This window comes from Schistocerca piceifrons, chromosome 4, assembly GCF_021461385.2.
Source record: "Schistocerca piceifrons isolate TAMUIC-IGC-003096 chromosome 4, iqSchPice1.1, whole genome shotgun sequence".
Classification (NCBI taxonomy): Eukaryota; Metazoa; Arthropoda; class Insecta; order Orthoptera; family Acrididae; genus Schistocerca; species Schistocerca piceifrons.
This window is the reverse complement of record NC_060141.1, coordinates 168139784-168160966: the sequence shown is the minus strand read 5'-3', so window position 1 is coordinate 168160966 and position 21183 is coordinate 168139784. Positions and strand designations below refer to the sequence as shown.

At 42.8% G+C, this 21183-nt stretch overlaps 1 non-coding gene across 1 annotated transcript; it reads right to left on the bottom strand.

Moving 5' to 3' along the window:
- Positions 1-6298: 6298 nt before the first annotated feature.
- Trnap-agg lies at positions 6299-6370 on the bottom strand. The gene has a single exon. It is a non-coding gene; the product is annotated as a tRNA-Pro (tRNA).
- Positions 6371-21183: the final 14813 nt, after the last annotated feature.

Below are 21183 nucleotides of genomic sequence, written 5' to 3'. Positions count from 1 at the left end.
TTTCCAGATCTACATAGATTTCGGGCACAGTGTGGCTATTCTCAATGCTTTGAGTTATGTTTACGTCTATACCGTCATGCTGAACGTAACTGTCAACGTGACGGTTTAGATGTAAGCACATATTAAAAGCTTTGAGACTGGCCACTCAGTGGCCGAAACCTGGGTAGATCTGAAAAGTAAAAACAAAAATTGAGATTTATTGCTGACATTTCCTACCAGATGTTTTTTAGGTAAAATACCTCAAACGTTTTGAAAAAAAAAGAGAAAAGAAAACGGGGGGGGGAGGGGTCGGCAATTTAGCAGCTCGCATGGGACGGTACTTGGGCTTGCGCCGGCCCTGTTACCACACCACGTTAAAACACAAAAAAATTAAGGAATTTTAAAATGGCCTAAAAATGTATCTTTCAAATAAACAGTGTTACAGTGCTGATGAATATATACAATCTTAAACTATATAGAAGCTGTGGAAGCTAGTTGCTTTCTAAAATCTGGATGAGTTTCTGGAGAATACTTCAGTAACATAATAAGTCGTAGTGTATGTCATATAAATTGTAAATACTTTCTAATCTTTAAATTTGTGCCATTTGTACAAATGCAAAAGCTGTAAACTATAGTCATGAAGATGCCACAAAAACTGTAAATATTACTCTGCTTTTTTACTTATTGAGAGTAATTGTTGTTAATTCAGAAGAAACTTGTCATGATTTAATGTAAATTTGTTTACTTTTACAAAAAGAAATGCAAACTATGATCAAGACAATGATGTAAAAATCCTCTTGCTTTTTAACTAGAAAACTGATATAAGTTCTTGAGATGAACATGAAGACATTAACCTGTATGCATACATTTGCTTACAGTTTTATGTATGTAAACTTATTCATGTTGTAGTAGATATACAACTCATAATCATTACATAAATTCACGGTCTCATCTCATCATCTCACAAAAACTGAATTGTCCAGCATCAGTTTTTAACTATGTACAAAAAATGATGAAATGGACCAATCAGTCAATCGATCATATATCCAAATAAGACAATGACATGACCCTTGTGATACTACCTACCTGCCAACATTTAAAATTCAAAAATCGGCAGATACAGTTTAAAAAATAAGGAGTTATGAATGATTAAAAATCGGGCTCATTTTCAGTATAGTCCCCAGACAACTGATACGAATCTTTTCCAGTGACGTCAAAAAGCTATATAATGGCTATAAAAATACAAATAAAAACTCTGGAACTAACTAAAGCGTCAGTTCCATTCCATTTATTTGTAGCGTATTTCAATTGGGGTACTAGGCTGGGATGTTTTTTGACCATTTCTCCTATGATTGCGACAGATTTTATTCTTGTCAGAGCTGCATTTTTTTCGCTGTCTGGTATCATTTTCCTGAACGAGTCACTCGCATGATCAGTGCAGTTAATTGGCAGATTGGAAATGATGTAAATAATGACGTAAGTAATTCAACACCCTTCCAATTTCTTTTTTTTTTTTTAGTTGGTCTCAAACTTAACATTTCCTCGGTGGTTTGAAGCATAGCTTTTTCCATCAAGTGATACAGATATATCACGTTGGCAAAGACAAGATATCTGTATAGTGCGATAAGTGGCAATTGACCCTAAATAAAGAGAAGTGTGAGGTCATCCACATGGGTACTGAAAGAAATCCGTCATATTTCTGTTAGAAGATAAATTGGAAGAATCTCTAGACTGACAATTCAACTAAATAGGTAGGAGCTATAATTGCGAACAACCTTAATTGGAAAGAGCACAGAGATAATGTGTGGGGAAGGCGGACCAAAGACTGCTCTTCGCTGGTAGAACACTTACAAGATGTAGCAAACCACTGAATAGGCTGCTCACACTACACTTGTCCGCCCTCTGCTAGGGTACTGTTGCACAGTATAGGGACCGTTACCAGAAATGATTGAAAGAGAACGTCGAAAAAAAGTCCAAAGAAGGGCAGCTCGTTTTGTACCAACGCGATGTAAGGGAGAGAGTGTCACGAAAATGATACACGAGTCGGGGTGGAAATGATTAAAACAAAGTCGTGTTTTGTCGCAACGAGAGCTAAATACAAATTTTCAATCGCCAACTTTCTCTCCGGAATGAGGAAAAATATTGTTGACCCCACCTACATAGGCAGAAAGTATCATCGTAATAATATAAACCCGAGAGCGAACGGAAAGATTTAGTTAGCTGTTCGTTTTTCGCGTGCGCTATTAGAGGCGGGACGGTAAAGAAATAATCTGGAAAAGAAACGATGATCCCTCTGTCAGGCTAGTCATCTAGATAAGGATTATAAAATACAAACAACGGATCTTTCCTTGACACAATAATGCACACTAATTGTTGCAATATTGCTCCAAGAAAACAGAATGAAAATGTTCGAGGTCGGTTGATTTTAAAAATACTGAAATGGCTGCGTTGGTTGCAGCACTGTAATATATTGTTGTTATTCCTAAAAATTTGACCACACTAATGCCTGTTGGGGTATCAGTTACAATGTTATACATGCTGTCAGGGACATCTTGCCACAAATTTTCCACAGTATAGAGCCTTAGCACATGTTTTATAGCTGTACTACGCTTTGTTCTATGTATTTGAAGTTTTATAGCAACATCATTGTCTGAATTTACTCAGGTACAACTCACTTAAGTGCACACAGGATCGCACAATGACAAAAAATGAAAGGGGGCCCTCAGCTTGATTCACTTCTAACGATTCTACCACGGTTTTGAAAGGTATTTTTGTTTAGGGTGCTGCAGCTGTCTTGTGTTTCTCTGTGCCACTATGCCTTATATGTCGGCATAATGATGTGTGTGAAATCTTATGGGACTTAACTGCTAAGGTCATCAGTCCCTAAGCTTACACACTACTTAACCTAAAGTATCCTAAGGACAAACACACACACCCATGCCCGAGGGAGGACTCGAACCTCCGCCGGGACCAGCCGCACAATCCATGACTGCAGCGCCTAGACCGCTCAGCTAATCCCGCGCCGCTATGTCGGCATAAATTGAAAACAAAGTACTACGACAGAACTTGCAAGATGCTCTTGTGTCATCGCCAAAAAATCTTTCTAACCAGTTTACAAATTTCCTACCGCATAGCCATTCAATACGAGATTTCTGGGCATATTGTACCTTTACTTTGCCGATGTTCGCGCTAAAACAATGTCCAGTGATGTAAAAAATACCACGTTAACAACGGCGCTATAGGTACGCACAATGCGTGCAGCGGCATATTTATTAGTACTACAACGCGTAACAATACAGGAACGAAGACAGAATACCATGTATCATAAATGTTTGGTGACATAAATTCAAGAGATAGTTGACGTTAATCAATTACACAGTGCTATCAAGTGATTTTTAAAAGTTATTTGACCATAAAACCAACCTAATATGTTTAAAATCTACCCAAGTCCCACCAACCACTGGCCAGGGACTCAGAACCACCAGATCTAGTGAGAAAACCACTAACTTGATAGCACTGAGCTGGCACAGTGACAACACACAGACTCGAGTCCAAACAGAGCACAAAACTGAGCAGTACGAGTATACATTCTTCAAAATGCGCAGGAAAGAGGAAAAAGTACAGCTACAATATGTCCTGTTTCGTACAAACTCCCAGAAGTACATTGTTAAAAGGGCCAATTCGCAAAGGCCTTTCCACAATTGGCCAAAAATCGAAATGACGGGTTTTCAAAACAGCTGTGTGAAGTTTGACGACCATTAGTAAAAAATCGGGAGAAATAATGGAATAGCTGGGAGAAAAAGCTGAAAATCGGGAGTCTCCCGCCTAAATCAAGAGAGTTGGCATGTACGTGTTATCAGGGAAAGAGCAGAGGCAGTCAGTAGATAGGTATGTCTGGTTTCAGAAAGCATGCGCGATGAAGAAGGGATTAATAAATCAACACTCTCGTCTAAGGAGGAAGCAATAACAGAATCGTCGGGAAAGCAGAGCGGCGAGGCGTACTTTGCCGATCCTCCCTCTGAAAAACTGGTGGCAAGGTTCCGTAATAAAACACCAAAACTTGACATTAGAAAAGGATAGGTTACATCAAGGTGCGCAAGAGTATGTCGAAAATGCCGAAGTCTGTCGGTCACTTCTCAGCTGCATTCTATTGGCAAGGTATCCCCGCTCGCCCAACGTTCCCGCATTGTTGGAATACCCTTTTAATGACAAAAAGCATCACCAAAACGGCAGCACAAAAAATGCCGTCATTGAAAATAAAATCCCATTAAGGTCAGTGAGATGATGTGTAGCCTTTGAGAGTATATGTGTCACGTAACAGTTATAGCACTTCATTTACCGAGGACTGATGAAAAAGACGATGTCCGCTGTCCTCTTGCCGCCTCCACTGCCTTGTAGTGTTTAGCTCTTTCCACATGGCTGTTTACGGCCATCTTCCCCGTGTTTCTGAGAAGGAAAGACCTGCCGCATAGTGGAATTCTGACGTCTTGTGGGCCTTGATGCCCTCAAACCTCCATTCATTTAGCCATTCAGCATCGAATTCCACCTGCTTGGTTTCACCGTGATACTTTACTAGAACATTGCGAGACTTGCTACATCATGACTGAGGACGAAAAGTTGTTTGCTGACAGCACTTCTGCAACAATTAAAAGCTGGTGCACCTTCGAAGGCGAGATGCCACAAAAAAAAAAAAAAAAAAAAAAAAACGGATTTTCCTGACGAGCCACGGATATTTCCGGCGGATTCTTTGATACCTGCAGCTTCTGCCTGTGTGCTTTGTGGGACCCGACCTTGAGACTGTACCCGCAGAATGCGAGAATGAAGTATTCACAGCCTTCCTCATGCCTCACAAACGGTCCGAGTTATCGAAACGAGATGTTGTGATAGCATGGAAACACTGGAGTATGTTTCTACACGATAAGAATGTGAAATTTCTAATCTACCGCGTCATACAAGTAACTGTAGACTTATATAATGGAATGATCTAATTTTTTTAAGTCTTCGATTGCTACTGAAATGAGAATTAGTGTGGCTTTGCAATAGGATAAGTTAAGAAATTACACGTTTGTTTTTATATCGAAAATGTGATTTTTCACAAACTTTTGACCTGAATTTGCCACATTTTCTCGTTTAATAAGCCACTGTTTCAGGACCCTGTCACAACTGCAAGTAATTTACGATGTTAAGCGAGGTGACATTGTGCAACCTGCGCTTTGTTTTACCAAAGGAAGTAAATTTTAAAAAGAACTGCAGCTGTTACCCAAAATACGCCACTTCTGAATGAGTGGCTTTCAAGAGACTGTAAGTTTCAGTCGCTACGAAGATAATGAAGGAGAGGGACCAATGACAATATCGAAAAACATACAATTGTACCGTGAAATACATTGTTTGTGAAAACTGACACATGAACATTACGCAAACAAGAACGTACAAAATAGGGCGTACAAAGTGATGGTTGAAAAATTTCTAGACAGTATTCCAACTGTGGACCACAGCGTTGTTATAAAAACTAAGCTACAAAATTTAAAATGAAGTTGTAGGAAAAAAACTCTTCGTTTGTGTGATCATATTGTTCGTAGCTGCTTTATAATAACTGAAGGTATTTTAAATACTTCTTTGCAACTACGCTAGAAGAAACAATAGCGCCAGAGGAAATATCTAAAAAAACTTGCAAGCAGACGACGTTTCCTGATGTGATCAAAAATTTTTAGTACTAACATCAACATCTTTTGCAACGAACTGTTTTTAAATGGAGAAAGCAAGCCAAATGGTATATGTGTTTCACTAAGACCGCTGATGTTATTTTGTTGCAATAAAATGAAACACATTTGGTTACAAAAATACGCACTTCCTTGGAGTCGCAAGACAGATTTAAAGTACTTTCACTGATTCAAGAAATAATCTCAGAAAAAGTAGGCCTCTTGAAAAGAAGTGTACAAGATGGGGAAGAGTTGTGTAAACCAACACTGCAGGTGACCACCAATAAAATATTGGTTCTACTACGTTCGTTATTGTCGCTTATTACCAGTTGTGTCATGTCTGTTATTTACAGGTATTGTGTGATTTTTCTTTCGAGAAATATATACGTACATAGCGTACAAAACTCCAGCGACTGCCACTAGTTTCTTCTTCTTATCGTCCATACTTTCTAATATATAAACTACTTTTGAAGTACCAAAATGTACTAGAATAACTAAAATATCTATAAAACGCACTTGCAGTGAGACAGTCGCAATTGTGCAATCCATCGCTCGTGGCCGCTGACGTGCCCAGGAGCACCGCAGACCTGTATCCGCGGATAAGCCGCGAAAATCCGCTAGGGCTCGTCCGGGATTTGAACCCGGGACCTCCTGCACCCTAAGCAGGAATCATACCCGTAGACCAACGAGCCCTGCGATATGGCGAACGCCAATAATTCCGGTTCCTCGATGTAGTCCAGGGTGCCCTGGAAGTCTCGTGTACAGACTCGGCCTGCGGGCACATCGGTGAGACGGCCAGAGCTTGCACGTTAGTGAGAAACGAAGGGCTTCAGGTCAGCAGACTCGATCCATCAGAGATACCTGCAGAAATGGTCTGCGGTTTTGGCCCGTCGCGGAAATCCTTTCGTGTGGCCAGCTGTTCACGAGTCACGGACAGCACGATGATGAAATGGGATTCCGGTGATCAATTTGTGTCGGCCGGTGTGGCCGAGCGGTTCTAGGCGCTTCAGTCTGGAACCACGCGACCGCTACGGTCGCAGGTTCGAATCCTGCCTCGGGCATGGATGTGTGTGATGTCCGTAGGTTAGTTAGGTTTAAGTAGTTCTAAGTTCTAGGGGACTGATGACCTCAGATGTTAAGTCCCATAGTGCTCAGAGCCATTGATCAATTTGTGCAACAGATAACTTGTGACAGTCACACTGTCACAACTAAATTTTCGGCCATAGCCTGTGTCAGAAAACCAGGGCACACACACGTTCACGTAATCACTCAGACACAACTTATGCACACATGACCGCCGTCTCAGCCCGCTGCGTCTACGTCTCTGAGAATCGGATCCAAACAAACCACTCCTCACGCCTCCCTGTCTCTCATCGGCAGCTGCTAGGCTAGAGGCAAGAAGTGACTGGAGCACTGACTGCAAGCTGAAGGGAGTGGTAGCAAGGGGAGAAGCAGCAGGAATGAGAGAGTAGGGAAGCGGCGCACGTATTCAGCTGCCTGCACCCAGCCAGCGACGATGCGTGACATCTAAGTAAACAAACCACTTCATCTAGTGAGACAAAAACGAGATTTTTCACTGTTTTCTTTTTCAAATTTCCCTGATATTCTCCTGATTTCCCAGACACATTTGAAATTTTCGGATAGTCCCTGGTTTCCAGAACTTGTGGAAACCTTGCTCGGTGTCGATGACCAAAATAAGAGCAGTGAAGCCAGCGACTCTGACGGAATCTACCTCTCACGCGAGTAGTGGACCAAAGCCGCCGCAAGCATATTTTGTTAGTGTGGGTTGCCCACATAAGGGTCAGGTATGCACTCAGAGGCAAACCTATTGTCCTCCTTTGATTGACAGGTATTTAACCTATTGTTCTCCTTTGATTGACAGGTTATTAACCTATTGTTCTGTTAACAGGATCCTTCCTTTTGATTGATAGGTCCTTAACCTGTTGTTCCCACACTTCCTCCCACTCCCCTCCCCCCAGGAAACCTCCAACCATCCCCTTCCCCTCACTGCTACAGGCACACTTTCAGTTCTGAGTTATCGGAATAGCCCCTCTCACTCTCATCAATTTGATTGACTACTTAATTAAATTGATCATTTAATTAACCTCTTCCCTCCCACCGTCCCTCCTGGGAATTGGCCGGAAAAAGACTCAGTTGATCGGTAGTTTGGAGGGAATTCGATTGCTGTGTATGAAATATTGTTTAAACAATGCAGACAACATGTGGAATATTGGTTATTTAAACAATTTAGGGGATTCAAAGCAGTGTATGGAATATATGGAAATTGGTGGCTCTGAGGTGGAGAGGAAGGGTCTCATAACAGGAAATTCAAGGGTTTATTGTTTATTTATAAAAAATTCAGTTTGGGAGAGTTGGATTTCTCTTTCTCATCATTCTCTGCTGCTTGGAAACATTTAGGACTTGTAAGAAGTAATAACATGGGGCAAACATGATACACAACCTAATCTTCGGCACTGTACTCTGAGTGTCTTAACCTAATATTCGGCCCTTTGTCAGCACTTAAACTATTGTTCTATTAAGCGTTTTTGCATTTCACCCCCATTTCTTTAAACTATTGCACTCACTTTGACAACAAATTAAGTAATGATATATGTCCTCCCACCATTTTCTGGTACACTCTTCGAATTTATCTAAATTAACCTAGTGTAGGTCACTTTACTTGCTGCTCTGCTCCATGTCACCCACTCATGCACACCCTCCTACTGCTAACAACACGTTGGTATAAAAAATTTATGCAAATAATTAAATCGATATTCTTCACATGTATGGGGCAATTTTTCTTAATTCGCAGTGTTGTGGACTGGCAAGACAGCCAATCCACTAGGAGGAAGCCGAAAGGCACGCGTTTAAGCTCACGCAGCCTGGCGTGAGGTCTGGAACAGGACAAGGAAGTTATAGTAGCAAAGAACGTACGTAGCTGCCGGAATACTTAACTTTAATCCATAATTGGTGAACATCGCTCTTGACGGAACATGTTTTACAGCATCAATAGTAACTGCTAATGGCGCCTTGCTAGGTCGTAGCAAATGACGTAGCTGAAGGCTATGCTAACTATCGTCTCGGCAAATGAGAGCGTAATTTGTCAGTGAACCATCGCTAGCAAAGTCGGCTGTACAACTGGGGCGAGTGCTAGGAAGTGTCTCTAGACCTGCCGTGTGGCGGCGCTCGGTCTGCAATCACTGATAGTAGCGACACGCGGGTCCGACGTATACTAACGGACCGCGGCCGATTTAAAGGCTACCACCTAGCAAGTGTGGTGTCTGGCGGTGACACCACACGCAGCATCCTATTGGTTGGTGAAACTCACAATGAAAACTATACATGTGGAGTTTGGACAGGTCTAGTATGCACATCCCCACATAAATAAGTTACGTAAACTCTACTGCAGTCTTCGCTATCTTCACAGCAACAAAGTTCTTATTGAATATGGTGACCCGGTTAAAATTCGGTCTGGCAATGCATTATCTTATGCCACAACACCCATCCCATTCGGCTCTAATCAAAATTTCACGTTGGGGGTCTGCTTGAATGAGATAGCCTGGGTGATTCTAACCAGCTCCACACCCACGCTGAGACACTGCTGGAGATTACGATAATGAATAATGTATCTCCACTTATCCCCCAATGTTGTCATCAGTTTTGGCATGGAGCCGCCTCGTGGAACTAGTTGCTCTGGATACAGCAGAAAATCAGCATGAGTATCATGCAAACTAATATCGTATATGAGTTCTGCCTCCACGACATACCCTACATGAGAATCAGCTGCTATACCCCCCCATGATTATTCCACGTAATCTCTTGCACTCGTCTTCAGGCACTCATCGAAACTCACCAGCTGGCAGTGACTGCTGCATGGCATGTTCATAAAAGTTATTTACATCCAGGTACTTTATGTAACTCGAATCAAGGGCTGCGTTGAACCTGTCACACATCTGCAGGTTATTTGCCTTCGCGTGCCTATGGACACATTGGCAAAGTCCCTCATGGATCCCTTGCTTAAAGAAAAGAAGCATGTCAGCATTGGTAAATAATTCATTGCTGCACTTCGTTTTCTTGAGTATTGCATCCCAAAACAACCCAGGTGACGTGTAATAAAAGGCGGGATCCAGGGAATATGTGGCCATGCATATACTCCGGAATTTCTCGAAAACATCCCCAAGTAAGGGCACATCTGTGTCCATGTAAAGCTGTGTGTACGCTCCTAAAGTTGAAATATTGAATTCCCGCCAGACATTCATGGCATGGTCATATTCTGCATCCGTTATGACATCGCCTGAAGGCTACTGGAAAATGCGGTTATGTTGGGTAGCCTGGTTTCGTTGAGTTTCGCCATACTATCCACATACTCATATGGGAAAACCACGTTCCTAGTCACAAGTTGAAACTTTCCGTCGTTGGGAAATGCAGCACTAGTGATATGCATATTGTCCCGAGGTAGAGTTTCAACGAGTTTCTGGAGTGGAGCCTGCATAAAATGTTGCGTATCAAGGAAGCAGAGTGTAATTCTTAGCGCCATTAGTTTGGAGAATGAAATGTATTTCTCGACGCTCTCAGGTAGGACACTGACCTGATTGTTCTCCAAGCCGAAATCCGCCAAGTGCTCAACTAGAAAGCGAGTGTCATACTAGCTTAAATTATGGAAGAAAACGGGTGTGTGCCTTGGTAGCTGATACTTCAAATAGCACGCATTGTGAGCTGCACCACAACCCCCCCCCCCCCCCCTCCCTCAAGATGACAGTGGTCCCTAAGAGGATTTTGCGCTTTTCTGTCTAACGGCAGCCCACAAATGTGACAATCAACCGCATTATTATACAAATCTTCATTCTCCTTCGATTTGGTCATGGGAACGTTGCCACTATGAAACTTATCAACCTCCCGTGAAAATTTTTCGAGCTCAATGAGCAGTCAAACTGCAGTATTATCCCCTACGTAAGATTTGTAGCGGTTAAGACTGGAACCATAGGACAATACAATTTGGTACGCTGCCACATATGGTACATGTTTTTCTGTAAAGGTGGTGTGTGTGAGGCTGTAGGGTCACCTTCACAGCGGGTCACGGGAGCGAGAAGGCATTCAAAGTCAGCATACACTACAAACAGGCATCGCTCCTGGTGGTGAGCATTCTTAAACTTTATGAACTTGTTCTCCTCAGTAGGCATAATATAACACGTACTGAGCCCTTGGAAGTGCAGTCTAATAGATGCGCCGCTAATAACTTGTCTAAGGAAGAGACACTGCCGGCCGCGGTGGTCTAGCGGTTCTAGGCGCGCAGTCCGGAACCGCGCGACTGCTACGGTCGCAGGTTCGCATCCTGCCTCGGGCATGGATGTGTGTGATGTCCTTAGGTTAGTTAGGTTTAAGCAGTTCTAAGTTCTAGGGGACTGATGACCACAGTAGTTAAGTCCCATAGTGCTCAGCGCCATTTTTTGAAGAGACACTGAGGCACCTTAAGCAAATATGCTGCTTGTGTTCACGTTTATTCATCTGCGTGGAAAGGAGTCGGAACATGTCTTTGATCCAAACATAGTGATAGTTATCACCTTCAGAGAAGAGCAGCATGTTTACATGCAACTCATGCTCACCAGCAAATTTTGAGAAATGGAGAGGCCAAACGACAATATGCTTGTCTTCCTCATCTGACTTGCTTTTCTTCTCCAGGCCATAAACATGAACCGATATTTCGGTATTCTATGCCTCAAATTTAGGTATGTCCTGGATCTTGACGGGGAAATCGATACCATCAAAGTTATAACACATGAATGTCAAGTTATCTGCCATACTGAGTTGTGTGCTGTGGATTTTTTGTGTAATTTCTCTCGGAAACCAGGATTGACCATTAAAACAAGCCCGGTCGGTTTTATTTTCGACATTAATGCATGCTTGCTTATTAGCTATAGCTTTAGAGAGCTTGATATAGCTAGACCCTCCATTTACCGGATCATAGACATGTGTATGGATGTCCAGGTGTAGTATACGGGTGAGTGCCTTAGGTGACCCATCTTGGAAAACCGGGCCAGTATAGCACTCAAGGTGGATTTACGAAACCATTCGGCGTTGGCGTGCTCTGCGTTATCACGCCATTTCCCCCCCAAAGATAATAAGAGTTGTCTCTTCAACACCAGGATCAACTCTGGGGGGGGGGGGGGGGGCGGGAGGGGGCGTGACACTTCAATGCAGAGCACTACATTGCACTTAATGGCAGGATACCGTGGATCGTTGACTACCTTGAGGAGCTCCGTTTGCTCGACAGGAAGGAACGCCCCTAGAAAACCAACAGGGTCGCGGTACCCTCCTGCTGGGTTCTCGATCCTCGTGAACGAGATTCGCTCCCAAAGGCGTCTGCAATCACCGAGTTCTCTAACTGCAGTATGGTGTCACTGACCTGATGTCTGTCACTAAAAGAACGGGAGAGGGGACTGCCACTAGCCACAGGATCTTCTCTCTTATTAATACTATAACTACAACTAGTCGACGGAGCTGGCGAAGTGGACTGTGGTATGTGCTGTACCTCACGTGATCGGCGTGGACGTGGTGGCAGAGGATGAGGAGGAGACGCTGCGGAATCGGGCCGCTGCGGGCAGCCTGGTTGCTGCAGGCCTGATCCGCTAGCCTGAGGGAGGGCAGCCCATGGACGCCAGAGCGGTACTGTGGCGGCCGCGGCCGCTGCAGGCTCGGCGGCGGGGGTAGCGGCGGCGGCGGCGTTTAGAAGTTATAGGCTTGCCGCCCCCAGTACCCGAGCCATGACGTATTGCGGGAATTGCTCCCCTGAAGCAGCTGCTGTAGAATAACGAAAAAAAATTATGTACAATGATCTAGCTATCTCCTGCTGTCGCTGCTTCTGCAAGGAAGGAAAGGATACTGTTTATTTGTAAGCAGAGTGAGTACGTATTACCTATTTCGCTCTGGTCGCTTGATATCCCCCTCATTCCTTCACGACGACGAAGATCTTCCTCCATCTCTTCAACCCGCTGTGGCATTTTGCTCTCGCCTGAATTGGGGAGGGTCAGTCTATTCATCTCCCCTATATTGTCTGTGTGGTATCGGTAGCTAGGATGTCACAGCGTAGGTACAAGTTCTTAGGTTGGCACTACGACATCGACGACAGCGCCCTCTAGCCAGCGCTGCGCAGCTCTACGGGCACCGCTCCAGATTCAGCCCATTTGATCTTGAGGAGACGACCTAGGAACATTGTGTCTATTTCATAGTGGGCGAGCCACCACAGATTTTGCCTTTGTATCTTCTAGCCGATGTTAGATTTGACTGATGTACAGCTTCGCACCTACGTGCTCATCTCAGCCAAAGCTACAGTTTATATATTCATATTCTTCCTATAGTAAAGGTGCTTTAAATTTACACGCAGTACCCAAGTACTTCACCTTTTCCTGCTCCTATTCGCGTCCTTCAGTCTCGGCCTACTTTGCAGAAGCAGTTCACAGGAGCAGATCCACGCGCCACCTATCCACGCAGGATACAAAACTCTGCAACATAACGATCTCATAATAAAATCATTTACACTCAGAAAGTACAGGAAATATATATATATATATATATATATATATATATATATATATATATATATATATTAGAGTATACACTTACATGAGATCTGAGATGGCTCCCGCATATCTCCAGCACATACCCCTCCCCGTCCCCCTTCTTCGTATTCCAGGAAATCATCTACGCCAACAAAGAATATGCGCCATATTACATACATGATGAAATTTAATTACCTATACGCAGCACTACGGAAATGGAAAAAAATGAATTGATAAATGTACTCAAACAACACGAAATTCTTAGTGAAAAGGAAAGAAGTAACGTTTTATCGTTTTTGATCCTCGAAATCATCTACAGCAACACCAGTGACAACATATTACGCACACGATGAATTTTTTTTAGGAAGAAACTACTTATACATGACATATACTGCAAGAATACGAAATTCTTAGCGAAGAAGTAACGATTTTGGTTCCTCTAAATCATCTCCAACAACCTCAGACTCATTGGTCGCAACACGTTACATATACAATGAAAGATATGTAGATATACTACTTACGATGATATTGCTGCTGTTGCTGGAGTTCATGCCACTGTTGCTGCTGGTGCAGCTGATTCCATTGTTGCTGTTGCTACTGCCAGTGCAGCTGATACCACTGTTGTTGCTGCAACTGCTGTTCCTGTTGCCTCTCAGCTTCTTCATTTACCCGCTGTATATATGCTGAAACATTAGGACGTGTATTCAACACGAAATTCTTAGAGAAAAAAAAGTTACCATTACCGATTTGAATCTCTCGAAATCATCACACCAGTACTACCAAGATTGTATATATACTGACAATGCTGCCGATGTGCTGCAGCATCTGCTGCCACTGTGTCTGCTGTTACATGAACCCTGTCATGTCATCTACGTTTTGGTGTTGGTGGATATGCACTCAAACAATAATAAGAAGAAATCGATTCAATACTAGGAAATTCTTAGTGGAAGAGAAAAGTTAAGGTTACCGATTTTAATCTGTACTTACCAGGTAATTCCACATCATGCTCTAACGGTTCTTGCCATTTGCCGCCACTGGCACTACCGACGGTGCTTGATGCCGCTGCTGAACGTTTCATTCTTTTGTACCTGAACTGGTAACACGCACGCAAGAAAGAAACAAACTGATTCACACGAACGAGAGCGACACGATCGACGTCTCAGTAGGTGGTTGACGAAAGAATGAGGGCGACTGGGGGTATATTGGTCTTCATATACCCTCTGCCCCATAAACCCACCACTTTCCTCAGAGAGCCTATAGGAACGCAGCATTCTACCCCACCAGCAGGCGAATGCTTGTCTGGGCGCGCTGGACAGGTCGCTGCTGGTCCGACCACGCTGGACAAGTCTGTGCCGGTTTGCGAACACTGCCTGTGTCTAGCTGCGTGCGGAATCTTTGCTATTCGACAAAACCGAACTTAAGATTTCGCGATAACTTCAGCACCCTACGTATCTAGAGCTGCCACAATTTCTGGCTGGCAAATCGGAACGTTTCTCTCAAGTGGACTAAAAGGGGACGTACTCGGGGCAAAGCGGGCTACTTCTCTTAAGCTTAGAAAAGTAAAATATTGGAGGAAATGCTGCTTTTAGTAGCTAACAGCTGCAGCTACATTAAAAAAAAAAAAACGGAACTTTGAAACATCACTCTGTATTTGCTTGACAGTATCGGGTACTAACGATTATTTTACAAAAAAAATGGTTCAAATGGCACTGAGCACTATGGGACTTAATTTCTGAGGTCATCAGTCCCCTAGAACTTAGAACTACTTAAACGTAACTAACCTATGGACATCACACACATCCATGCCCGAGGCAGGATTCGAACCTGCGACCGTAGCAGTCGTGCGGTTCCGGACTATAGCGCCTAGAACCGCTCGGCCACCGCGGCCGGCTATTATTTTACAATTGCTGATGATTATGTTATGTCCCACGTCACTCTTTTTTGTAGTTTCGGAAACATTAAACAGTTTTGATTGATTGATTGAAAGTATTGTTCATCGATTTCATAGACATGATGATGTTTAACAATATGACAGCACATTGCTAACTTCGCTGCTGTTTTTAACATCCCATGTTTGAATGAATTGGAAACAGAGTAACAGCCCATTTCTTTAAGCGCTTCCAGATTGTGCTTTACGTCACCTAAATGATTCTTAATATCTGCTCTTTCCCCCTTTCGCAAAAAATGCAGCACTCACAAATTACACATTCTGCTTCATATACACGCCTCCATCGTTTTATGAAGAACCATTCGTCTGAATTCTTTTTCCTTGAATGAACACTTCCACGTCGGCACTTTGAGTTCGCTTGAAGCAATCAAACACCTTATTAACAAATTAACCGCGATACGACTCAGAGAAACAGAGAATCACATTACTGTAAAACTGCAACTAAAGTGACGTAAGGGAGACAGTGCCTAAAGCGGGGCTTATACTTCAAAATATGTCAGAATATTTTTCTTGGAATGAACACTTCCACTTCAGCACCTAGAGTCCTCTTGAAGCAATCGAACACCTTATTAACAAATTAACCGCGATACGACTGAGAGAAACAGAGAATCGCGTTGCTGTGAAGCTTAAACTAAAGTGACATAAGGGACACAGTGCTTAAAGCGGGGCTTATACTTTAAAATACGCAAGGAGGCAAGTAAAATATATATCACATAGTAATGGTACAAGTTGTGTAGGGAACATGTAGTAAGCAAAAGCGTTCAAGTGATGAGGACTCTTCATCAGTTTCATATAAATATCCGAGAGCACATTACACACATTTCTTGACTTCAGCCGCTCAGACACGCTGTTACCGGAAACATTCTCTTTTCCCGGAGAATCTGTGGTCCTCAAGGTTAATTGTCGCAACATATCGAGGAAGTAAGAGCTCTATTATATTTTTTCTAATATGTGGTTACAGCTCTGTTGCTGGACAAGTAGAGTTGCGCAGTCACTATACCGCTTTAATAACGATAACTAAAGCATGACAATACTTCGCACACTACACTCACTACCGCTCCTCAGAACTACAGCATTACCTTATTCACACACATCCAGCACACACTTGAAGTTAAATAACTGAATGAGGATGGATGCATCGTGATTATTCAGTTACACAAAGCTAGTGCGCTGAAAGAGACAAACAAGAGCTTCCCGCACATGTAACAAACAAAATCTTTGTATAACGCTCTAATAGGCTCTTTCATTTTTCATAACAAACTCAATTTTGCCAGCTGAAACAACAGATCCGTCTCGTGGTGATCTTCCCCCCCGCTCCAAAGTGTTAAACAGGTGTGGTGTTTAGCAACATGAACTTAAAAATGCGCATAGACTACAACTACCTGCTCCGCCCGTGAAAATTAAATACAAATGAACGTACTCTAGTATATTTCGCATTCACAATGAAAATTGTATGATATGGATGGTCGAAGCTACGCATGTAACGCAGTGACAGAAACCCCATCCTGGCGGTCTGAATATATAAAAGACGCCACTGTGTGTTGGCTGGACTTACAAGTATCGAAAATACCAAAAGTTTTCGTGGAAGTGGTGAAATCGATAAACCGAAAAGACTCTAGTTTTTTTAAAAAAAATTATAATTACATCCTTTATTCATCGACAAGTATGTGATGGCGGGTGCCTTTTTTGCAATGCGAAAACGACTTTCAATTGGTGCAAGTGTACACGTATCATAATTTTTTTATACACCTATAATTGATAGAAATGTTATGCTGCTGCTTGAACGTAAAGGTACCATGGCTCATTTTCCAACATATGTGTGTGGGAAGTAATCAAAGTACTATTCAGGTAAAAAAAAAAAAAATTACGTGTGTCTAGTCGAAATGGAAGGATTGATTGGACATGGTGAATTATGATTTCAACGCACCGAGGAATATTTCCGAATGTAAGTGGTGATAGATTCATTTCGTAAACAGCTGCACAATATAGCAATGCAAGTGTTCAACTGGACCTGCTATAGTGTACAAACAGGACGGCAGTATCAATACGTCCCCTCATCGGCACTCTTAAGCGTACCTTCGCATTTTCCTTGTTGTTCAATCGATAGAAATGTTGATTACAGTACACCAACCTGCGTTGGTGATGTCTTTCCAAGCATTACATCTGCAGGTGCGGTATTCATTATCACACATAGTGCCAGACGACTGTCCTTCATAACACTTGTTTGAGAGAATCTTGGCAGGATGCAGCACCTCCCATAAGCGCTGATTGGAAGACTTTGTCAGGCAACTTCCCAGGACTGAGGAGAATCGAGACATATAGCTGGTGTGAATGCTGGCATACCATAATTTTTTCGGGCACTGTACAGATATAAAAGATAACTGCACTGTTTGTGTAAAATGTGTATATATTGCAGGGTAATGTTACTGTGGCTTATGTTGTGGCATGACCAGAGAAAATGAGTGTGTGTCCTACCGTGAGGGACGTACAGATTCAGCACATTGATAACCGCAAGGGTATGAGAGAGATTTTTACGTGGAAAATTATGTGTGCTATAGATACTGAGATTCGTTCCAGAACCACAGCTGTCAAGAGGAGACATTACATGTCCATCGATTGGTGTCAGACTGCAGCAGCAATCGTAATATTTAATTGTAGTTACACTGGTAAATATGTTCCCGGTTCCCAATATTCTTGTGAGTCTTGTATGTATTTGATGATGTGTAGACAACTTTTGCGGGGTTTAACTGCCAGTGCGATGTGGCTATTTGTACAAAATAGTTTTTTGCCGCTGAAAGTCTCATCTGCAGAGAAAAAAGGCGGACAGTGCTCCCACACTGGCAGCAGCAGCAGTTTGATGGTAATTCAGTGACGAACGGGCTGTCCCGTTAGGATTGCTAGGAAGAATGCAACCTATGCTATTCTGGGACGCACTGCAACAGATTTCTATAGCGCATCCAGAGGGGGACTTGACTGTTATTGGCCGGCCGGTATGGCCGTGCGGTTCTAAGCGCTACAGTTTGGAACCGCGTGACCGCTACGGTCGCAGGTTCGAATCCTGCCTCGGGCATGGATGTGTGTGATGTCCTTAGGTTAGTTAGGTTTAAGTAGTTCTAAGTTCTAGGGGACTGATGACCTCAGTAGTTAAGTCCCATAGTGCTCAGAGCCATTTGAACCATTTTTTTTGACTGTTATTTACATAGATATGTGACATCGGTATGACACTGAGAACCTTTTAGCTGCTACGCAAACGTCTATCGGTGCTGGACCCGAATTGCAGCTATGCGTCATCGTGCCTGCAACGGTGCCAAGGTGAACATGTATTTCGACAGAAATTTCTCAGGTGTCAAGTATGAAAGGGATGCTGCCACCTCGTGCTTGCGGGACGTGAATGGACACCTGTGCATGGCTCGGCAGCTGACGGCTGCGTCCTCACTTCGTGGGGGCTGCCAGTGTACCCCGACTCCTGGGGGGGGGGGGGGGGGGGGGCATGTGTGGAGTAGGCGGCGTTCGTGTCAGTGTTGGGCGTCAGGTGACAGCATGTCTTTTTTACTAGTGATCTTTTGTTTAAACTATACTCCATCGATTTCGCCGACCAATAGGATGCTGCGAATTAAAAAAAAACTACCGCATACATGTGAAGAATATCGATTTAATTAATTTACATAAATTTTTTATATCAACGTGTGTTAGCGGTACAATACTTAAGGGGAGGGTGTGTGTGTGAGTGGGTTAGTGCAGAACATTGGGTTCATTTGCATAATTATTATGTAAAATGCAGTACAACAGTTTAAGGGGGTGGGTGACAAAGAAGAATGGGCCAGAAATGGCGTTCAGTAGCATGTGAAATTCGAAAAGTGTACCAGAAAATGGTGGAAGGACATAAATAATTACTGAATTTGCTATCAAAGGCGGTACAATAGTTTAAAGAAATGGGGGTGACATGCAAAACCACTTACAGAACAATAGGTTAAGTACCGACAAAAGGCCGAACATTAGGTTAAGACACCCAGAGTACAGTGCCAAACATTAGGTAATGCAACATGTTTGCCACATGTATTTACTTCTTACAAGTCCCACATGTATCCAAACAGCAGAGAATGATGAGCAAGAGAAATCCAACCCCCCCCCCCCCCACCCAAACTGAATTTTTTATAAATAAACAATATACCCTTGACTTTCCTGTAATGAGATCCTTCCTCTCCACCTCAGAGCCACCAATTTCCATATATTCCATACACTGTCTTTAATCCCCTAAATTGTTTAAATAAACAATATTCCATACATTGTCTAAATTGTTTAAACAATATTCCGTACACAGCAATTGAATTCCCTCCAAATGCCCGATCAGCTGAGACTTTTTCTGGCCAATTTCCGGGAGGGAGGTTTGTTAATTCATAGTGCAATGTGTTGTAAGGCCCGACACCCTACAATGCATTATGCTGTGAGGCCAGAACTACCGCAGAATATCCAGTTTCAGCGTGAAACCCAGATTCAAAAGTTGTACGGTGCAGGCGTACAGTGTGAGGTAGCTAACTACGGCGGACCGTCAAAAAATATACTCAGACAAGTAAACATATAGAAGTGCTGTATCCCGGAAGTCATAGAGGACCATGTGGCCAGTTTTATGAATTACATAAATAATATTTACTGTTTATACCTGTCAAATTATGAAACAGTTATGAACCGACCTTTTATGCATATATATAGATATAGGTCTTGAACCTAACTCTAATCTTATAGTTAAATTTGCGACCTTGCGCATGCTTTTATAAATAAAAAAAAAAATAAAACTTGATGTTTTCCTATACCCTCCAGGGAGGGGTGTATAGTAAGAGCAGCGTTAATCTTATTATTTTTTTCTATTTATTGGTCTTTAGGGTGAAAAGGAACATGTCATAATATGTTTTGAATCTAGAAGAATGAGCAAAAATATTTGTCTGGTCCAAAAACGTCTTATTCAATAGAAAATCTAAACGTGTAGCATGAATGTGTGTGCATGTGTTTATGTGGTAGTGGAAACAGCCTTCGGTGAGGAACTTGATGAGATAGAATCACGATAATAGGACGACAAAACAGTGTCTCGCTCAGGAGAAGAGATTCTACAAACGCCTTCGCTACGGTACCAAATATGCACACGAACTGTACCCGAGTTCATGTTCGCTTGCATTTGTGCGGTAGGGCAGACGTTTGTGGAACCTTCTGACGCAACTGTTACCTTGTTGCTATTTGATCAAGCTCCATCCTTACACTATCTAATCAAAAATATCTGCACATCTGTTAGTGGACATTAACATGAAATGTGTCCATCCTTCGCTTTTTTAACTGCTTGAACTCTGTTCGGGACACTTTCAGTGAAATGTCTGAGTGTCAAGAGGAATGGCAGCCCATTCTTTCTCAAGAGCCGAAACCGGAGAAGGTAGTGATGTTTAATGCTGGGGTCTAGAGCGAAGTCGAAGTTGTAACTCATCTCAAAGGTGATCCGTTGCTTCCAGGACGGGACTCTGAGCAGGCCAGTCCATTTTCAGGAGTGTTATTGTCCAGAAACTATTGACCCATAGATGCTGCCTTGCGACGGAGTGCAGTGTCTCGATGATAGAAACAATCAGCGTATCCAAACTGTTCCTCTACGGTACACAGTACACAATGTTGAAAATGTGTTCACACCATTCGGGATTTAACGGTTACTTAAATGCAATAAGAGGACCACGACCTAATCATGAAAAACGCATGCATACCGTAATACTATCTCCTCCTCTGTACTACAAACCCTTCCATCATACTGCCACAGGCTATAGCCTGATCCATCGCTCAAAGTGGCGTAGCTCATTTCTTTTTTTTAGTCGTTAGTGTTCTGACTGGTTTGATGGGGCCCAACTGGCTGGTTTGATGAGGCCTGCCACGAATTCGTCGCTTGCGCCAAGCTCTTTATCTCGGAACAGCAATTGCGACCTATGTCCTCAATTATTTGCTGGATACATTCAAATCTCTGTCTTCCTCT